This window comes from Lissotriton vulgaris, chromosome 2_1 (genome assembly GCF_964263255.1).
Source record: "Lissotriton vulgaris chromosome 2_1, aLisVul1.2, whole genome shotgun sequence".
In the NCBI taxonomy this organism is placed as follows: domain Eukaryota; kingdom Metazoa; phylum Chordata; class Amphibia; order Caudata; family Salamandridae; genus Lissotriton; species Lissotriton vulgaris.
In genome coordinates this window covers 126,157,000-126,176,976 of record NC_141687.1, presented here as the reverse complement: position 1 = coordinate 126,176,976, position 19,977 = coordinate 126,157,000, and the positions used below count along the sequence as shown (strand labels likewise).

General features: G+C 49.3%; 1 long non-coding RNA gene across 1 annotated transcript in view; it reads left to right on the top strand.

The window, feature by feature from the left end:
* Positions 1-19,977, top strand: part of LOC147729685 (uncharacterized) — a 79,308-nt gene that overhangs the window by 52,530 nt on the left and 6,801 nt on the right. Inside the window, exon 2 of the long non-coding RNA XR_015308341.1 lies at positions 18,295-18,432. This is a non-coding gene — a long non-coding RNA (uncharacterized LOC147729685). The remainder of the gene's footprint in view (positions 1-18,294; positions 18,433-19,977) is intronic.

Sequence of the window (19,977 nt, the reverse complement as noted above, 5' to 3'; positions counted from 1 at the left end):
TTTACATAAAAAAAACCTTAAGAAATTCACTGAAAAAAACAAAAGTTAAAGGGACAATAATGTTAGGTGAAAATATCAGTTAAAGCATACCATTGTAAACTAAAAAAAGAAAACCAGGAAATACACTGTACTTATCTCAACTAATGCCATGCACTGATAATTACATCTCATATTACATCAATTATGACATGTTTTATGACATCTAACCCTGGGAGGACAACTACGCTACGCTCGCGTAGTTTGTGCTACTTCGGGCTACACGAATTGCACGTAGCACAGTGCAAAAACGCGTAGCGTAGCATATTAGGCATTTTTTGCTCGCTCGCATCCTCCACGTCAATTTGGCGACGCAAGTGAGCAAAATGACATCCCGGCGAGACTTTTTCCTCGTTCGCAACATCAAGTTGGCGATCGCAAGCGTGGAAAATAAACCTCCCGGCGAGAATCTCAACGCGGGTGTGAGAAGTTGGCCCGATATGCAACGTTCGCTATTCTAGCGACCGCTATGTATCGTTCCAACAACCCTTATGGTGTTTGGTTGTAAGTCAACCTATAGACCAGCTATCCTAGTAGCGTGGATACGAGCAGTCTAAGGCTAAAGACTCGAGAGGGCGTGTTAAGCCAGCTGTTTACCACACATGTACCCCTTGAACACCCAGTGAAAGGACACCACACAAGTGTTATGAAAATAAACAGTATATTTATTAAGAATCACAACAGCCCTGTACTCTTTATGAGGACAGGGTACTAAGCACAAACCAAATCTCTTTAGCAAATACTTCAAGTGCACAATTTAGAAACAAGTGTCCGAGGACACGGAAAGATTAAGGTCTCGGGCGGACCCGATAAGGCAAGTCGGAAGCGAGGGACTCGGGACCCTAGAGTAAGGAGGCTATGCAGGCACCGAAATGCCGAGTTACCTAGCCACGAGGGCTGCGGCTGCACAAGTCTTACAGGCGTCGGGGTCTTCGCTGACGAGCCAGGAGCCGGAAGAAAAAGAGTTGCTGGCCGGCGACCAGTGCTGAATAGTTCGTAGAGATCCAAGCCTGGATCGGAGATTGAAGAAACCTGAAAGCAGAGGGGACCAAGTTCGTACTACTAGCCAGTAGTCGGAGGGTACCAGGAAGGCACCGGTTGGCCGTCACCTCGACCAGGTGAGTGGGCGACGCTAGGCTCTGCAGTCTCACGGACCAGGAGGCGTTGTCGGCGACCACGGTGGAGGTGCGAGCTGTCCCACGAAGGATGATGCTGTCGGCGTCGCTGGGCCCAGGACAGCCTTGGCAGTTCTCAGGGCCACGTGGTGGGCCTAAGAGGGCGTCTTGAGTGGACCAGGAGGGTCCGGGGTGCTTCTCGCAAAGATGGAAGCAAGGGCCAGTCTGGAGCAACCAGACCAGCAGTGATGATTCTCGGATGTCGTCACAGAAGGACACAAGCCAGCGGCTAGTGACCAGACAACGTGCTGAGCAGCGAGCAGAAGGGCCCCACGCAGATCGTGGAGATGCTGGGAGACTGCACTTCGGTGCTGGAGCGGCTCAGGGTCGGGGCTTCTCGGACCCCAGAGCACTCACCAGAGAGTTACCTCAATGGTCGTGCTGGTTTTTAAGAGCGTGCAGGTTCTGATGATGGCCGGTCCCTCGAGGTCTCGTCGCACCCACAGATCACAGCTGAGCTGATGACGTGGGTAGAGGTCAGAGGTGCCAGGGAAGCCGGTTCTCGTCGAGCTGGGCCGTCGGATTCCTTGAGGAAGGACTTACAGCAAACCGCAGAGTTCTTAGTTGGTGCCCGCTGATGCAGGGTGACTACTCCTTAGTCACAAGGGAGAAATCTTGAGAAGAGTCTTGAATGTCCTTTCGTAGAAAGTAGTTCTTGAATCAAAGATGATCTAATTTGGAAGGGTCCCCGCTCCGGTCTTTATGCTAAAGAAAGGGGTGGGTACATGACTAGGTCCTGCCCTAAGGGTGGGACCAGGAAGGGGGGTAGTTACACCCCTCTCCCCTGCCGGACTTTTCCCAGGCCAGGGCTGTCGCCCCTGGAACTGGTTCTAACCGGCAGATGCGTAGTGAGCACCGGGGTGCCACTTCGCAGTCACCTTCTCGCCAAAGCCCTACCTACCCAGAATACACAAACCCTGTCTGGGACGGTGCGAACAGCGCCCTCGACAGGAAACCCTTTGTCCAAGTGCTCCTCGCTGGAAGGACTCCCAGCAGCAGGAGGTCAGACTCGTGTCTGTGGTGGCAGCATCCATTTTGTGGAGCTGAGGCTTCAGTTAACTTTAACCGGGGTTCACAGTTACGTACATGTCGTGTCCCTCTAGAAGGGTGGGATGCTAACCTCATCGCCAGAATTGGTGAGAGGGCAGCACCCCGATTCGTATGACACCTTACTCGACATGCCTTGATAACGCGACACCGGAGTTACCGATATGGTACGCGTTATCATGGAACAGCTATTGGGTCTTGATTCCGCAAGCTGCAACCGGGCTCGGCTCGGGTATTACCCTCCACAGGTCATCCCTTCAGGATATACTGTGCTGAGCTTCAAGGAGTTAAGACGACTGTGTCACTCCAGGAAGATTCAGCAGGGGTCTAACCCCACAACGTCCTTTCTGATTGGTCTCTTGGAGACTTATGATGCCAGGAGAGCTGAGAAACTTCGTAGCTCTTCTAATCCAGAAGGAGACATGCCTCCCCTCGAGGGAACCCGAGACGATCCTGACCTCATTCACCTCGCAACCGAGAACGAGGATGTGGAGGAGGATGAGGATGAGGATCTCTCTGGGGATGAGGCAGATAAGGGACAGGTAGAAGTCGTCAGACTAAGCAGGTCCAACTTAAGCAAACATGATAGCGGTACTGGGGGACCCCTGGGGCCACTATCAGGTCAGCTTAACATTGGGAATGGACGAGCCCGGTCTCTGTCAAGAGGCTCTGGCGGATCCCTTCGAACCAATGGCTCTCACAACTCTTCTCAAAGAGGGATGACATCCCCTCAGAGGAGAGTGTACGAAGCTAAGGAAAGGGCAGCCAATCTGAGGATCGAAAGGGAAGAACTTGCCCTGGCCAAAGAAAGGCTTGCCTTTGCTAGAGAGCAACAGTTAAGTGGGGCAGTCCCCACTGGTGGCAGCAATGTACCTAGTAATAGGGAAAAGAGTTTCGATACGAAACACCTTGGTAAGATAGTGCCCCCCTTTAAACAAGGGGACGACATCCACAAATGGATTACTGCGTTGGAGAGGGCCTGCACTGTGCAGGGTGTTCCCCAGAGTCAGTGGGCAGCTATCTTGTGGCTCTCCTTTGAAGGAAAAGGAAGAGACAAGCTCCTCACCACAAGGGTGGAGGATGCTAACAATTACCAAATCTTGAAAAATACACTCGTTGAAGGGTTCGGCCTAACCACTGAGCAGTACAGGGTGCTGTTCAGGGATACCCAGAAAACGCAGTCTCAAGATTGGTCTGATTTCGTCGATTGTGCCACTAAGGCTTTTGAGGGCTGGTTGCTGGGCAGTAAGGTTACTGATTATCAAGGATTGTATAATTTGATGATGAGAGAACAAATTTTAAACAATTGTCAGAACCAGTTGTTGCATCAGCATCTTGTCGACTCGGATCTGACCTCTCCCCAAGAATTGGGAAAGAAGGCAGACAGATGGGTTCGTACAAGAGTTAAGCAGAACCAGGGCCAGAATCAAGGTGGTCAGAAGAAAGCAGACCAGAAGGGTAAAGATTCTAAAGGGGAACAAAATGACCAGAAGTCTTCGACAGGTCCCCAACAACCCAAAGAGGGTGGGGGTCAGGCTCCCCAAAAGAAGAAAGAAGGCCAATCCAAAAGATGGTGCCAGTACTGTAAAAGTAAGTCTCACTGGTTTAGTGAGTGCACCAAGAAAGGAGGAGGGCAGACTCCTGCCACTGCAGCCCCTAAGGCACCTGTGCCCCCTAGTACAGACAGCAGTGGTAGTGCACCTCCCAAGGGTTTAGTAGGGTTAACCCTGGGTTCTGAGGGGCGTGACAACTTAGTTGGCACACTCACTCAGGCTGTCCTTGTCAGTACAGGGGACGCAGACGTATCCCCTGACGTAAGCCCCAATACTTTGGGCAAATACCGACAGACGCCTTTCATAAATGGAAAGATGGCTCAGGCCTATAGGGACACTTGTGCCAGCGTCACCATGGTGACGCCTAACTTTGTGGACCCTGGACAGATCATGCCAGGTACAGAATTCCTGGTGACCAATGCAAGCAATGTCACTACCAATCACAGTATGGCAATTGTAGCTTTCTCCTGGGGAGGGGTAACTGGCCAAAAGAAGATTGTAGTTAGTCCAGACCTCCCAGTGGATTGTTTGTTGGGCAATGATTTGGAGTCGTCACAATGGTCAGAAGTGGAGCACCGGACTCACATGGAAATGTTAGGTTTGCCAGCACATGTGTTCGCTGTGACTAGGTCACAGGTCAGGAAATGCCCCACTGAACAGGTGCTGGATCCTGGAACAATGGACCAGACACCTCCCAAGAAAAAGAGCGGTAGGGTTAAGGCTGCGCCTTCCCCCTTGCCCCAGGTCGAGGATCAAGTCTCAGAGGAGGCTGACCTACAGGAATTGAGGGAAACTGAGCCAAGGGAATTCGAACTTGATCAAGTTGAATTCTTGGGTTCAGGGGGACCCTCAAGGGAAGACCTGGGGAAGGACCAGTTAGACTGCCCTTCTCTTGAACCCCTCAGACAGCAGGCTGCTGCTGAGGCTGCTGGGAACGCCACAGGTACCCACAAGGTATACTGGGAAGATGGACTCCTGTACACTGAGTCAAGAGACCCCAAGCCTGGCATGACCAGGAGGCTGGTTGTACCCTTGTCTCAGCGTGGTTTCCTACTTACCTTGGCCCACGAGATTCCCTTAGCAGGTCACTTAGGCCAGACGAAAACGTGGGACAGGCTTGTCTCACACTTTCACTGGCCTCACATGAACGAGGATACCAAGGAGTTTTGCCGCTCCTGTGTCACTTGCCAAGCCAGTGGTAAGTCAGGTGGCACGACAAAGGCCCCCCTTATACCAATGCCTGTGGTGGGGGTGCCCTTTGAACGGGTGGGGATCGACATCGTCGGTCCCATGGAACCACCTACAGCCTCAGGGCACAAGTTTATACTGGTGGTAGTGGATCATGCCACCAGGTATCCTGAAGCTATTCCCCTTAGGACCACTACAGCACCTGTTGTGGCAAGAGCCCTAGTTGGAGTATTCTCCAGAGTGGGCTTCCCTAAGGAGGTCGTCTCCGACAGAGGTGCAAACTTCATGTCGAGCTACTTAACTGCTATGTGGAAGGAATGTGGTTTTAACTACAAGTTCACTACACCCTATCACCCACAATGCAATGGGCTTGTTGAGAGATTCAACAGGACCCTAAAAGGGATGATTCATGGACTACCGGAAAAGCTTCGGCGTAGATGGGACGTCCTGATCCCCTGCCTCTTGTTCGCCTACAGAGAAGTCCCGCAGAAGGGGGTTGGCTACAGCCCTTTTGAACTTCTGTACGGGCATCCTGTAAGGGGACCCCTGTGTTTGGTGAAGGAAGGATGGGAGAGACCTCTCAAAAAGCCTGCAGCCAACATAGTGGACTATGTGCTTGGCCTCCGCTCGCGGATGGCTGAGTACATGGAAAAGGCATCTGAAAACCTTAAGGCCAGCCAAGAACTCCAAAAAGCTTGGCATGACCAAAAGGCTGTCTTGACTGTTTACCAGCCCGGACAGAAGGTGTGGGTGTTGGAGCCAGTGGCCCCAGCAGCACTCAAGGACAAATGGTCCGGGCCCTACACCATCCTGGAGAAAAAGGGAGAGGTCACCTACCTGGTCGACCTGGGAACTCCCCGGAGCCCCCACAGGGTGCTTCATGTCAACAGGCTAAAAGCATATGTCGACAGGAAGGACATGAGTTTGCTCATGGCCCTAGATGAGGGACAGGAAGAGGAGAGCGACCCTCTCCCCGACCTGCTCACTCAGAATCCTGACGATGGCTCGGTAGATGGTGTTGTCTTTTGTGGCAGCCTCTCCGAACATCAACAGAGCGACTGTAAACAGGTTCTTCAGTCGTTCAGGCATATGTTTTCTCTAACACCCAGTCAGACCGATTGGTGCACCCATGAGGTTGACACTGGTGACAGCTTGCCAGTCAAGAGTAAAATCTACCGGCAGCCTGATCACGTTAGAGACTGCATCAAAAGTGAAGTGCAGAAAATGTTGGAGTTGGGAGTCATTGAACCCTCGGATAGCCCTTGGGCTAGTCCCGTAGTTCTAGTGCCGAAACCTCACACCCAGGGTGGTAAGAGAGAGATGAGGTTTTGCGTAGACTACAGGGGTCTCAATGCAGTCACTAAGACTGACGCCCACCCAATACCAAGGGCAGACGAGCTTATCGATAGATTGGCTTCGGCCAACTACCTAAGTACGTTTGACCTGACAGCTGGGTATTGGCAAATCAGGTTAGCTGAGGACGCCAAGCCTAAAACCGCATTTTCAACCCCTGGTGGGCATTACCAGTTCGTGGTGATGCCCTTTGGTCTGAAAAATGCACCTGCCACCTTCCAACGGTTGGTGAATCAAGTCCTTACTGGGCTGGATGACTTCTGTGCGGCGTATCTTGACGATATTGCTGTCTTTAGCTCCACCTGGGAGGATCACCTGGTCCACCTGCGGAAGACGTTAGAGGCACTGCAAGCCGCAGGTCTCACTATCAAGGCCACCAAGTGCCAGATAGGGCAGACACAGGTTGTATACCTGGGCCACCTTGTAGGTGGAGGTCAGGTTCAGCCACTGGAGAGCAAGATACAGTCAATCAGGGACTGGGCTCCTCCAACCACCCAGACTCAGGTTCGAGCTTTCTTGGGCCTGACTGGTTACTATAGGAAGTTTGTCAGGAACTATGGTTCAATTGTGACACCATTAAACGAACTGACAAGTAAGAAAATGCCAAAAAAGGTTCAGTGGACAGCGAGCTGTCAAAAAGCATTCGATGACCTAAAGCAGGCCATGTGCACGGCGCCTATCCTCAAGAGTCCGGACTACTCCAAACCATTCATTGTCCAAACAGATGCTTCTGAGTTGGGTGTGGGAGCTGTTCTTTCTCAACTGAATTTTGATGGTCAAGACCAGCCCATTGCTTTTATAAGCAGAAGGCTGACCCCTAGAGAGAAGAATTGGTCAGCTATTGAGAGGGAGGCCTTTGCTGTGGTTTGGGCCCTGAAGAAGCTGAGGCCATACTTGTTTGGTACTCACTTCAAGATTCAGACCGACCATAAGCCCCTCTTGTGGCTAAATCAGATGAAGGGTGAAAACCCCAAACTGCTTAGGTGGTCCATTTCCCTACAGGGGATGGACTTTACAGTGGAACATAGACCTGGTACTGATCATGGCAATGCCGATGGGCTCTCCAGATATTTCCACTTAGAACAAGAAGACTCACCTGGTCAAGGTTAGCTTATTGTTCCGACGTTTGGGGGGGGGTCATGTAGGAGAGTAGGGTCTGCAATCCTATGATCACCCAGATTTTTTGCTTTTGTTTCACTGGTTTACGACTTTCTCTGGCTGTGGGCCTGCTGATCAGACCCACAGCCTGGCTGTTCTCTTTCTAAATTACGAGATGTACCCTAGGTGCATTTACAATTGGTACTGGGCCGCCTTATCAGACCCCGTAACGCAGGGCATAGGTGTACCCAGGGCCGCCAGGGGCTGAAGCATGTATTATGCCACCCCTGGCTGGCCTCCTAAATTTGACACAACTGGCTGCATGACAGCTGGGGCGAAGCCGTGTAACCACCCTTCGCTGTAGGTATAGTAGCTCTATATCTAACCATACAATGGACACCCGAGTCCCTATCAGTCACTCCTATGGCAGGCCTTGACAATCCTGAAGGCAGAGTGCGTGGGCTCGTGTGAGCTAGGTTCAGGCCCGAGCCGAGCCCGGTTGCAGCTTGCGGAATCAAGACCCAATAGCTGTTCCATGATAACGCGTACCATATCGGTAACTCCGGTGTCGCGTTATCAAGGCATGTCGAGTAAGGTGTCATACGAATCGGGGTGCTGCCCTCTCACCAATTCTGGCGATGAGGTTAGCATCCCACCCTTCTAGAGGGACACGACATGTACGTAACTGTGAACCCCGGTTAAAGTTAACTGAAGCCTCAGCTCCACAAAATGGATGCTGCCACCACAGACACGAGTCTGACCTCCTGCTGCTGGGAGTCCTTCCAGCGAGGAGCACTTGGACAAAGGGTTTCCTGTCGAGGGCGCTGTTCGCACCGTCCCAGACAGGGTTTGTGTATTCTGGGTAGGTAGGGCTTTGGCGAGAAGGTGACTGCGAAGTGGCACCCCGGTGCTCACTACGCATCTGCCGGTTAGAACCAGTTCCAGGGGCGACAGCCCTGGCCTGGGGAAAGTCCGGCAGGGGAGAGGGGTGTAACTACCCCCCTTCCTGGTCCCACCCTTAGGGCAGGACCTAGTCATGTACCCACCCCTTTCTTTAGCATAAAGACCGGAGCGGGGACCCTTCCAAATTAGATCATCTTTGATTCAAGAACTACTTTCTACGAAAGGACATTCAAGACTCTTCTCAAGATTTCTCCCTTGTGACTAAGGAGTAGTCACCCTGCATCAGCGGGCACCAACTAAGAACTCTGCGGTTTGCTGTAAGTCCTTCCTCAAGGAATCCGACGGCCCAGCTCGACGAGAACCGGCTTCCCTGGCACCTCTGACCTCTACCCACGTCATCAGCTCAGCTGTGATCTGTGGGTGCGACGAGACCTCGAGGGACCGGCCATCATCAGAACCTGCACGCTCTTAAAAACCAGCACGACCATCGAGGTAACTCTCTGGTGAGTGCTCTGGGGTCCGAGAAGCCCCGACCCTGAGCCGCTCCAGCACCGAAGTGCAGTCTCCCAGCATCTCCACGATCTGCGTGGGGCCCTTCTGCTCGCTGCTCAGCACGTTGTCTGGTTACTAGCCGCTGGCTTGTGTCCTTCTGTGACGACATCCGAGAATCATCACTGCTGGTCTGGTTGCTCCAGATTGGCCCTTGCTTCCATCTTTGCGAGAAGCACCCCGGACCCTCCTGGTCCACTCAAGACGCCCTCTTAGGCCCACCACGTGGCCCTGAGAACTGCCAAGGCTTGTTGTACGTGGCGGGATAGTTGGCTGCCCATTGGGGGGTTGAACACAGGCCTGTGGCCAACCCCATGCCACACACGGCCAAAGGATGTAGGATGTGCGTAGCATGGGGTTGGCTTTACATATCGTAATCAACTATTATTTTATGTTAAAACAAAACTAGAAATTCACTAATAAAAATGAAAGGTTAAAGTAACATGAGAGTATAACACTGTGATGATATCTTGCTTTACATAAAAAAACCTTAAGAAATTCACTGAAAAAAACAAAAGTTAAAGGGACAATAATGTTAGGTGAAAATATCAGTTAAAGCATACCATTGTAAACTAAAAAAAGAAAACCAGGAAATACACTGTACTTATCTCAACTAATGCCATGCACTGATAATTACATCTCATATTACATCAATTATGACATGTTTTATGACATCTAACCCTGGGAGGACAACTACGCTACGCTCGCGTAGTTTGTGCTACTTCGGGCTACACGAATTGCACGTAGCACAGTGCAAAAACGCGTAGCGTAGCATATTAGGCATTTTTTGCTCGCTCGCATCCTCCACGTCAATTTGGCGACGCAAGTGAGCAAAATGACATCCCGGCGAGACTTTTTCCTCGTTCGCAACATCAAGTTGGCGATCGCAAGCGTGGAAAATAAACCTCCCGGCGAGAATCTCAACGCGGGGAAGTCAGGTTTCTCATTTTGAGCGGTTGCGATGAGAAACTACCGGTCCGCGTTGAGAATGCTGCAGCTCGAGTAAAAATCTACTCGAGTGGCAGAAAACAACAGCTCGCACTGTGCAAGATGCCGTTTTCAATGATTGCACAGTGCGGACAAGCATCCGGCACTGTGCAATCCTCGCGAACAGTGCCACGCGTAGTGCGAAGTGCACTTTGCGTAGCTACGCGTAGCGCTACTTCGCGAACTCTGCCCAGGGTTAATGACATCACTGCAACATTTGAAATGACATTACTGATGACAAAACTGCATGTGAGGATGTGCTTTCTAGTTAATGTACTGCACTAGTTATAGTTGCTTGAGATAAAAAAAACACTGAAATACACCAGTTATTGTTAAGTTTCAAATGGTATGCTTTAACTACCATTTTTTACGTAACTATAACGTCCCTTTACCCTTTATTTTTTCAGTAAATATCCATATGGAAATAAGTTGCTTACCTGTAACTTTAGTTCTCCAGTATTGGAATTTTTCAAAGATTCACATGCTTGAATCAGTCCATGTCGTCAAGATGGGAGTTCCCAGTACATTTAAAAAAGTAATGTCACAACAGACGAAGAACTTAAAGGCCGAAGGCATTCTTATTTAGTAACATATCAGATTCCTTATTTAACAAGCATTTGCAATGCAATAGGTCTTGCTTTTTTGAAAGTTAGAGCTACTGGTGCTGTAAATGACAACGTTTTTTAGTTATGTTTTTGGTTTCTAAGCATTTTACCTTGCTGTTCCGTAACACGAACGGCTGTCTAGATTATTAAAATGCTGTGTTGCAGCATTCACATGTGTTTCTGAAGTCAATCTTATCATGCATGTTATAAAATGCAAATAGTTAAAAATAAAAAGCAAACAAAATGTCAGAGTGATATTCTGATTAAAATTAGCAAATAACGTGCCCGATTCGGCTGATTGCTGCATGTTATTCCATATCCCAGCTGCAAAACTCTGAATGGCATGAGTAGGGGAAGAAATATTGCATGGTAATAGCACACTGAAGGGAAGATTTACCATTTTTTTCAGGTAGCGCAGTGCAGCAGCTAGAAATTACCCAAAATAAACCTCAGCACTATGGAGTGATGAAATTTGGACATACATATGATGGACTAAACTGGTGTATTATTTATAACAAAGATGTAGTCCTACCTAGCAGCTGTGAATCAGGGAGACCCTCTCCTGCCTCACTTATGATAATAAAAAGGCCCAAGATCACCATGCTGCCCAGGAAACACCGGTATACTGATGGGAGAGGGGGGGCTGGGTAGCGGTCCGCCCCCAGTGGCAACCTGGAAGGCACCACAATAGAACATTCCCCACACCAAGGGAGACCTAAAAAGGTGAACATGTAAGCGGATGATACTGTGATTGACAGGCACCTAATCTACACAACAATGTTTTTGTTAGCTCTTTCCGAAGTACACAAGCAGGACACCGACCTAATACATGGAAGTACTTTATTTTACTTTGCTACAAAATACTTAACATGTGAAGCAGTAAGGGCACCAAAGAAGAAAGCAAGGTCGGTTTTTAACAATTCCTAATTGTACCACAATCTGATCTAGAATATTGCAACATTAGTTGCAACAGTACCCCAAAGAACACATTACATTTATCTAAAATGGATGTTTGATACGTAATTTTGCCCATGGACGCTAACATTTAGACTTCCTCAAGCTTGCGATTCAATAACAAATACCGTAATTTATCAGATCCAAAATGGCAGCGAGCCTCACTATGACCGGTCAATAGTACTGCTCAATACAAGTGCTTTTTTTCAATTGAGGAAGCAAAGCCCTGAGTTTAGTGGAACCTTTGATAAGGGTGTGCATATTAGAAGTTAAAGAGAAAGACTACATAACAGGAAAGTAACTTTCTTTCACCTGTTTTGAGTGGGGTAGTTTAAGGTTACCTGCCTTGGGATCATGTTGTACAGGGCAGGTTGTTTACAATGGACATTTGCCAGGGTGCTGCAAAGCATGGAATGCACAGGTGAGACAAGTAATGAACACTATTATTATTATTATTATGTTTCTTATATAGCGCCTGAATCGACCCCCGAAGGGGTATCTCCGCGCTTGCCTTGGGAGCCCGTCCTGGCTTTTCCCTGTGAGATAGCCCCTACAGGGCATCCCCAAGGTGCAAGCCAGGCATCCCGCCGCGGGGGGGCCGTTGTGGAGATTAAGCAAGCTTAATGCCCAAAGTTGCAGAGTGTGAACCCATGATCAGGTCAGGCACAGAAGCGAGAATTATCGAGTCCATGGACATTTGAGCTCAAGACCCTGCCGCGTCGGGAATTGAACCCTGGGCCCGGGTCTGACCTCTGCTTCAGGGTCTGCCTGCTCTAACCAGTGAGCCACACTTCTCCACCTAACCAGTGAGCCACACTTCTCTACAGGAATTGTTCTACCTACCTCCGGTGAATTGTTTCCCAGTGCTCCCTTCTGACCGCCAAACAAGCACCTTCTAACACCAGGTGAAATAGTGTCAGCGTGTTCTACAACAGACGACTGAGTATTTGCATTGAGATGCCAAGGTAATACGAGGAGATATTTATTTCTACCGGTGGATTTTGCTTCACTTGGGACTTAGTGCATCCAAGGTGACATAGGAAACCATTATGGCTGCCATCAGTACTGAAATGAACTTACTCAATTTATTAACGAGCCTGAAATCCAAACCTGCTAATGCTTTAGCTATCTACTGGTCAGAATAATAAAACAAGAAGGAATTCACCCTTACCTGCCGCTCAGTCTCAGAGGCTATGTCGGTGTCCAGGGGAAAGCGAAAGCACGCCATGTGCACGTTTAGGGAGCCGAGCCGTATGCGTGCACATCTGTCCTGCACGTATTGAGTGAGTCGAGCCCGCACACATCGGCTGTCCCTTGTGTTAACGCTGTCAGCCGCGTGCCTGCACATGTCCTGCCCCCCTTCGCCCACCAAACCAACAATAGGTCTCGCCAAGGCGAGGAGCACATGCACTGCATCGCTAGGCGAGACCTAAAAAAGGACCAAACTTTGAAAACAACCAATCAGATGAAACCACCCTGTAGTCCCTCAGATTTTCCTAAGCATAGTGCGTACAAATAGAAGTAAAAGAGACAAAGATGAGCCCTTCCAGGGAATGTGGAAGCTTCGCATGTGATTCTATGAAAGATTCCAATACTGGAGAACTACAGTTACAGGTAAGCAACTTATTTCTTACTCCAGTATTGGGACTTTCATAGACTCACATTCTTGAATCAGAGTAAAGAGCAGTAATTCGAATATTTCGCTATGTAATTTATAAAGAGACGCACACACATATGTACATATATACAAGAAATATGTAACCATGTTTCGTGCATACATACTAAAACAAAAACACATCAAAGAGGAAAAGAAAATTTGCAGCAAGAAATGGATGGTGGGAAGAAAAGAATGGCTCACCTTCACTGAAACAGATGTCTTAGCGGCGCTTGTCCTACTGCAGCATCTCTCATGACCTCAGAATTCAAGCAGTAATGCTTTGTGAAAGTGTGTGGGATTTTCCAGGCTGCTGACCTACAGATGTCTGACAAACAAGTTACTTACCTTCGGTAACGCTTTTTCTGGTGGATACAGTATGTGTCTGTGGTAGCCAGAGAGTAGCATATCTTGATGCGCAAGATAATCCACTTGGATAAAGTGCGCTTGTACCGCCTTGCCCTTCATACGACCAGCATATCCAACAAAGAGCTGGTCATCCTGACGGAAGTCCTTTGTTCTGTCCAAATAGAAGCTGATCGCCCTGTTTGGATCCAAATGAAGTCTTTCCTCCTCTTTGGATGGGTGAGGGGGAGGGTAGAAAGTAGGAAGGGTAATGGACTGACCAAGGTGAAAGGGAGTCACCACCTTAGGCAGAAAAGCAGCCCTGGTCCCGAGTACCATCCTTTCAGCATGTATGGTCCGAAAAGGAGGTTTTGCACTCAAAGCCTGGAGCTCACTCACTCTTCTGGCCAAAGTGATAGCTACCAGAAAGATCGTTTTAAATGTCAAAAGCCTCAACAGACAACTATGCATAGGTTTGTACGTAGAACCCATTAATAAAATTAACACCAGATTCAAATCCCACTGGGGCATAATAAAAGGAGTGGGAGGAAATAGGTTTGTCAGCCCCTTAATAAATCTTAAGACTATAGGAGACTTAAATAAGGAAGGCTGATCAGGTAAAGACACAGATGCTGACAAATATCCTTTTACAGTGGCCACAGAAGAGCCCTGCTGGGCCAAATGAAGAGAAAAATAAAGAACATCAGAAAGATGAGCTTTTAAGGGATCCACAGATTTCTGCAAAAACAACAGTTGATGGACAGAATGCTGAACAATGTCATACATTCACCCCAGTACAGAGATCTGGGCCTAAATCCATTGTTTGTTTGCACTCCACACCACCCCAGTTCAGACATGGCCATATGCAAATCAGCCTTGACCCTGTGCCTCATGGGAACAGTCCAGCCCGAACTGTACAGGGGTGAATGTATGACATTGTTCTGCATTCTGTCCATCAATTGTTGTTTTTGCATTTGTCACCCCGAGTGGGATGGGTATGCTCAGACGTGAGTCCCATGCTCTCCACACCACTAGAGTCAAGCTATCCTGGCTGAAGACGGCTGATAGCCAGGAACCGGTCCTAGAATGCTTGATTTCGGTCCAGGAAAGACATGGCTTGGCAGTTCGGGCTGGACTGTTCCCATGGCTAATCTGTGGCGATCAATGCAACTTTGGCCCGGTCTTGGCGAATCTTCCTCAGAACCCGATGAATCAAGGGTATGGGAGGAAACGCATAAAGGAGTTGCGAGCTCCAACTCAAATTAAACGCCTCTCCCAATGCTCCCTGCCTCGGAAACTGGAGACTGTAGAATGATGGCCATTGTGCGTTCGAGAGTGGCAAATGGGTCCACCGAGGAGTTTGCCACATCTGGAAGATGTGCCGAACTAGCTCCGGATGAAGCCTTCACTCCTGGTTGGCGGTAAACTGCTGACAGACTGTCCGCACACACGTTCAGCACCCCGGCCAGATGGTTTGCCATCAAGCAAATCCGATGGTTCTAAGCCCAGGACCAGAGCCCCAACGCCTCTCTGCAGAGACGGTACGACCCTACACCTCCCGGCTTGTTGACAAAGTACATCGCAGCAGTGTTGTCCGTCAGGACTTGAACCGACTGACCGCGGATGGAAGGGAGAAAGGCCATGAGCGCCAAACGCATCACCCGAGATTCCAAAAGGTTGATGTGACGCTACCTTTTCTCTGAAGACCAAAGGCCTTTGATCTCCAGATCCCCAAGATGTGCACCCCACCCTAGGGTAGAGGCATATGTTATCACTGTGGCCACCAATGGAGGAAGGTGGAAGGGCTTTCCTGGAGACAGATTGCCCTCCATACGCCACCAAGACGGACCGCTGCAGCTTCTCTGGAGATCCTCACCGACTCCCTGAGATCTCCGTTGTGCTGATACCACTGCCTGCGGAGACACCACTGGAGCGCCCTCGTGTGCCAGCGTGCATGGTTGACCAGCAGGATGCAGGAAGCGAACAGACCGAGCAGGCGAAGGACCTTCAGTACTGGAATAATGGCTCCATTGCAAAACAAGGGAATCAACTCCAGAATGTCGAGAATCCTTTGCAGAGGAGGGAAGGCTTGACACACAGTGTGATCCAGTACTGCCCCTATGAAGAGGTTGCGCTGTGAGGTCACCAGGTGAGCCTTGGGTACATTTATCGAAACATTTGTAAAACAGCTGGGCTGTTACCTGCAAATGATGACTCACCATCTTTGGAGACTGCCTTCAACGGCCAGTCGTCCATGTAGGGGAAAATTGGAATCCCCGACCTCCTGAGATGGGCAGCCACCACTTTGGTGAAGACTCGAGGTGTGGTAGTAAGACCAAATGGAAGGACCGGAAGGACCACAAACTGGTAGTGTTGCGGCCCAACCGTGAAATGGAGATACTTCCTGTGCGACTTAAGGATTGGAAAGTGGAAATACGCACCCTGCAAGTCAATGGACACCATCCAATCCTCTTGTTGCAGCGTCTGAAGAACCTGCGCTAGGGTGAGCATCTTGAATCTCTCTTGTTTGAGAAACAGATTCAAGATTCTGAAGTCCAGGATAGGACATAACCGGCCAGCCTTCTTGGGAATCAGGAAATACCGGTTTTAGCATCCCTGACCCCTTTCCTGCTCCGGAGCCACATCTATTGCACCTTTTTGTAACAGGGTAAGTACCTCCTTCTGAAGGAGAAGCAATTGATCCTCCGTACAAAACCCCTGGCAAGGAGAGTAAGGAGGGACTTCCCTGAAGGGAAGGGCGTACCCATTTTCCACAAGATCAAAAATCCAAAAGTCTAAAGAATGGGTAAGCTGGCCTCCCACAGGACCCACATGATCCAGGATTGCGGATCTATGGCTAGGGTTGACGTCCAGCTCCACGAAGGCAACCGCTGCCTTTACCCCTGTAGCTTTTATACACAGGGTTTTGCTGCTGTTGCAGAGGTTGCGAAAAAAAGACTCTTTTATACCCATAGCCACTTGTTTGAGTCTGCAGACCCAAAGACCTTGCAGCAGCTTTACTATCCCTGAATCTCTGCAGGGCAGAGTCCGCCTTTTCACCAAAAACATTGGAACCATCAAATCGAATCAGAGAGGCTTCACGGAATGGAGCCTGAGACAGTCCATAAGGCATCGACATCCTCGGAGCCGGAAAAGACCAGGATGATGTCACTGGCATAAACGGCATAAAGGGGGCCTGAGGATAGTGATGAGGCACACCCAAATTATAAGCCAACGGACCCATGGGATTTAAAGGTGCTCCAGAGGGGTACGCGGCCCTGGTGAAAACACCATACATCGCATTTAAAAAATGCGAGGGATCGGAACCCGGCGTCGGAAACTGAGGGTAAGGAGCCGGTTCCGTATCCGATCGCGATCTGGTATTGGAGCCGGTGGAGCCACAGGTGGAACAGCCCTAGCCGAAGAACCTCATCTTCAACAGCCGGATTCGATGGCGAGAATCTCGGCGTTGTTGCCTGTTCTGGAGTACCCTCATAATAAGAACGAACTGGAGTCGCCTGAGGAGAGACCAAAGGTGAAGGAGAAACCAAATCCTTTTCACGACGTCGAGGAGCAGGCGACCTCGACACCACCAACTTCGAAGAACGACATCAAGAAGCTAGTCTACTCTTTTCTTAGGCTTCTTCTTTGTAGTCGTGCGACGCCGAAGAACTAGACTGATCTTTTTTTTGACTCCTTTCTTTTTTTTTCGCCTTGCCCATGTAAGGTTTGGCTTCTCGCTCCTTTAACGCCTTCGGGTTCATCTTCCTGCACAGACAGCATCCCTTGACGTCATGGTCTGAAGACAAACACCAAAGGCCGTCCTCAAATAAAGGAAGAGATTCAATCACAAATACAAAGTATCCAAACGAAGTATGGAGAGTCCCAGAAATAAAAGTTAGCGTCAACAGCTCGGAAAAAAGGTAACTGACGTGATCACGTCGACATGGTCTTCTTATGGCTCCGCTGACGTCATGCGGAGCCGCGTGCGGAGCCAAGACGATATGATGACCTTGTCGGTGCGGAGAGTTATGAAAAATGTCTGCAAAATGCTGGCGCAGGGGATGTTCATAAGGTGAGAAATCCACAGGCAGATGTATCCATCAGAAAGGGACAAACCGGCAAACAGCACCATAGACACACACAACTCTAGTAGAGTGAGCATGGAACTTTGACAACCGAGGCTGGCAGAAGAGAATTGCGCTAGATATCCATCTAGAGATGCATTGCCTCGTGAGAGGGAAATTTTTCCTAGGTGCACTGCAGACTTCAAAATATTGAGTGGATTTATGGTAGGATTTGATTCCGTCCAGATAGAATTTTAGGCATTTTTCGATATCCAAGGAATGCAAAGCACGTTCAGCTACCGCTTGAGGATTTGGGAAAAAAGATTTTAGCACAATCGGTTTGTTGAGATGAAAGTCCGAGGGGACATTAGGGATAAACAGAGGATTGGTGTGTAAAGTGACCAGATGAACTGTAAAAATGGTTCCTGGATAGTGAAAGCTCTGTGTTCACAAACTCTCCTTGCAGAAATAAGAGCCAGGAGGAGAGCGGTCTTCCAGGATAGAAACTTTGGATCAGCTCCATGTAAAGGTTCAAAAGGATGCTTCATTAGCTATGTAAGCACTGTGTTAAGTTGCCATGTCGAGGGAGAAGTTCTCACAGGTGGAAAGGTCCTGAACAGTCCCTTAATGAATTGCTTTACCAGTCTAGTGGACCATAAAGATGGGATGTCAGATGAGCTCCGGAAACAAGAGTTAGCCGCTAAGTGTACTTTGATTGAAGTACTTTGATTGAACCTGAAGTGTGTTCTTAAATGGATTTCTAACTTTTTGACATCCCAGTGAATGGCCTGTGTACAGAAGAAAGTCCCTGCACTGGAACATGGAGCAATGTGGAGTATCTCGAAGTTCTATGAATTGGAACAGAAAGTGTGTGTGGACAGATACCTGGGCTGGAAGTCCATGCAGTACCTGTTACAGGTAAGGATAACACAAAAGTATAACCTGCCAGGAAATAAGAGTGCACAGGATGGCTGAAAGAGTTTGTGCATGGCTGTGTTTTGGTTCTTTAAGACGCTGATATGATGGTTATTTCTTTCAGGTCTGTTGTGTCTCATGCATGGAATGTACGACGTGTTCTTTGTCAGAGACCTCTGATCAGTTGACTCATGCAGATACTTGGTCTAGGCTTCACAGGTGGGGCCATGATTCTCCAATGCCAGCTTTCATACCCTGAGGATCTCCTTACACACAAGAATAGATACATGTCCTAGATGCAGTGAATCAGAAGCTCACTTTAGACATATCATGTGGGCATACTGAACATTAACACAATACTGGGAGAGTATACTAGAAAGACTACATGTAGCCATGGGATGGACAATTCCTAAGGAAATACCAGCTGTGCTGTGGGGCTTACTAACCACACCTAAGGCAATAAATGTCCTCATTGAGGACGATGATAATAGAAGAATGGGAAGGGAAAGGTCCCCACGGTATGGATCTGATTGCGTACATTACTGTATTAAATGCAAATGCCAATAAAATTGTTTTTTTTAAAAACACCTAAGAATGTGCATCTCTCCATGGCATCCCTCATGAGGAGGCCTCTAAAAGCTTGGCCAGACTCGGAAGGGTTTACAGGAGTTAGGCAACAAGGCATTAAGCTGTCCTAAGACACTTCGGATTAGACCCCGCATTAGAGTCTGTCCCCCATTATCCCCGATTCAGAGTGAAGAGGACACTTGAATGTGCAATGCAGAAGCTGTCATGGTACTGAGCAGTGAATACGCATCATGTTGGGACTCTCTCAGAAGTTAGCAAACCTGTGAGTGGGTGTGGCGTAGGGAAAATCATCTTGACTATAGGTGTAGAGGCATATATAGTCCCTTCTCCCAGCTATGCCTTTCAGCCCCAAGGTCATGCCATCCACATATCAGTGACCCGTATTATCTTGCAGGTGGGTGCTTAATATTAGCAGGAAGTGTGGGCAACTTTTAGATGTGCATGTGAAGGTCACTTTGGATTCGTTTTGGGGGGCGCCAGGTCGCCCCCCCACGCCGCACGGCTCGTCCTGCTGCTCCTTCTGCCCGAGACTCTGCCCCCGGCTCGCACCTGCCATCGGTGCGCTTGTTCCTGCACTGGACTTGCTGCCTCGGTCATTCTGACCTGATTGTTGTTCTCTTCGTTCTATTCCGCTTCTAGGCACCCTTGCCCTCTGTGCCCCCCCGCTCCCGGCTTCCCGCCGCTGCTCCCCCGCCCCCTTCTTCCCTTCTGTACCCCCCTGCCACTGCCCATTGGCCACCCCGCTCCCGCCTCCCAGCTGCTCCGTCCTCCCACTTGGCCTCTTATGGAGGCCGTGCGGCGCAGGTGAGTGCGACCTGTCCCCAGGTCGCGCTGCACGGCTCGTCCAGCTGCTCCTTCTGCCCGAGACTCTGCCCCCGGCTCGCACCTGCCATCGGTGCGCTTGTTGCTGCTCTGGACTTACTGCCTCGGTCATTCTGACCTGCTTGTTGTTCTTTGTTC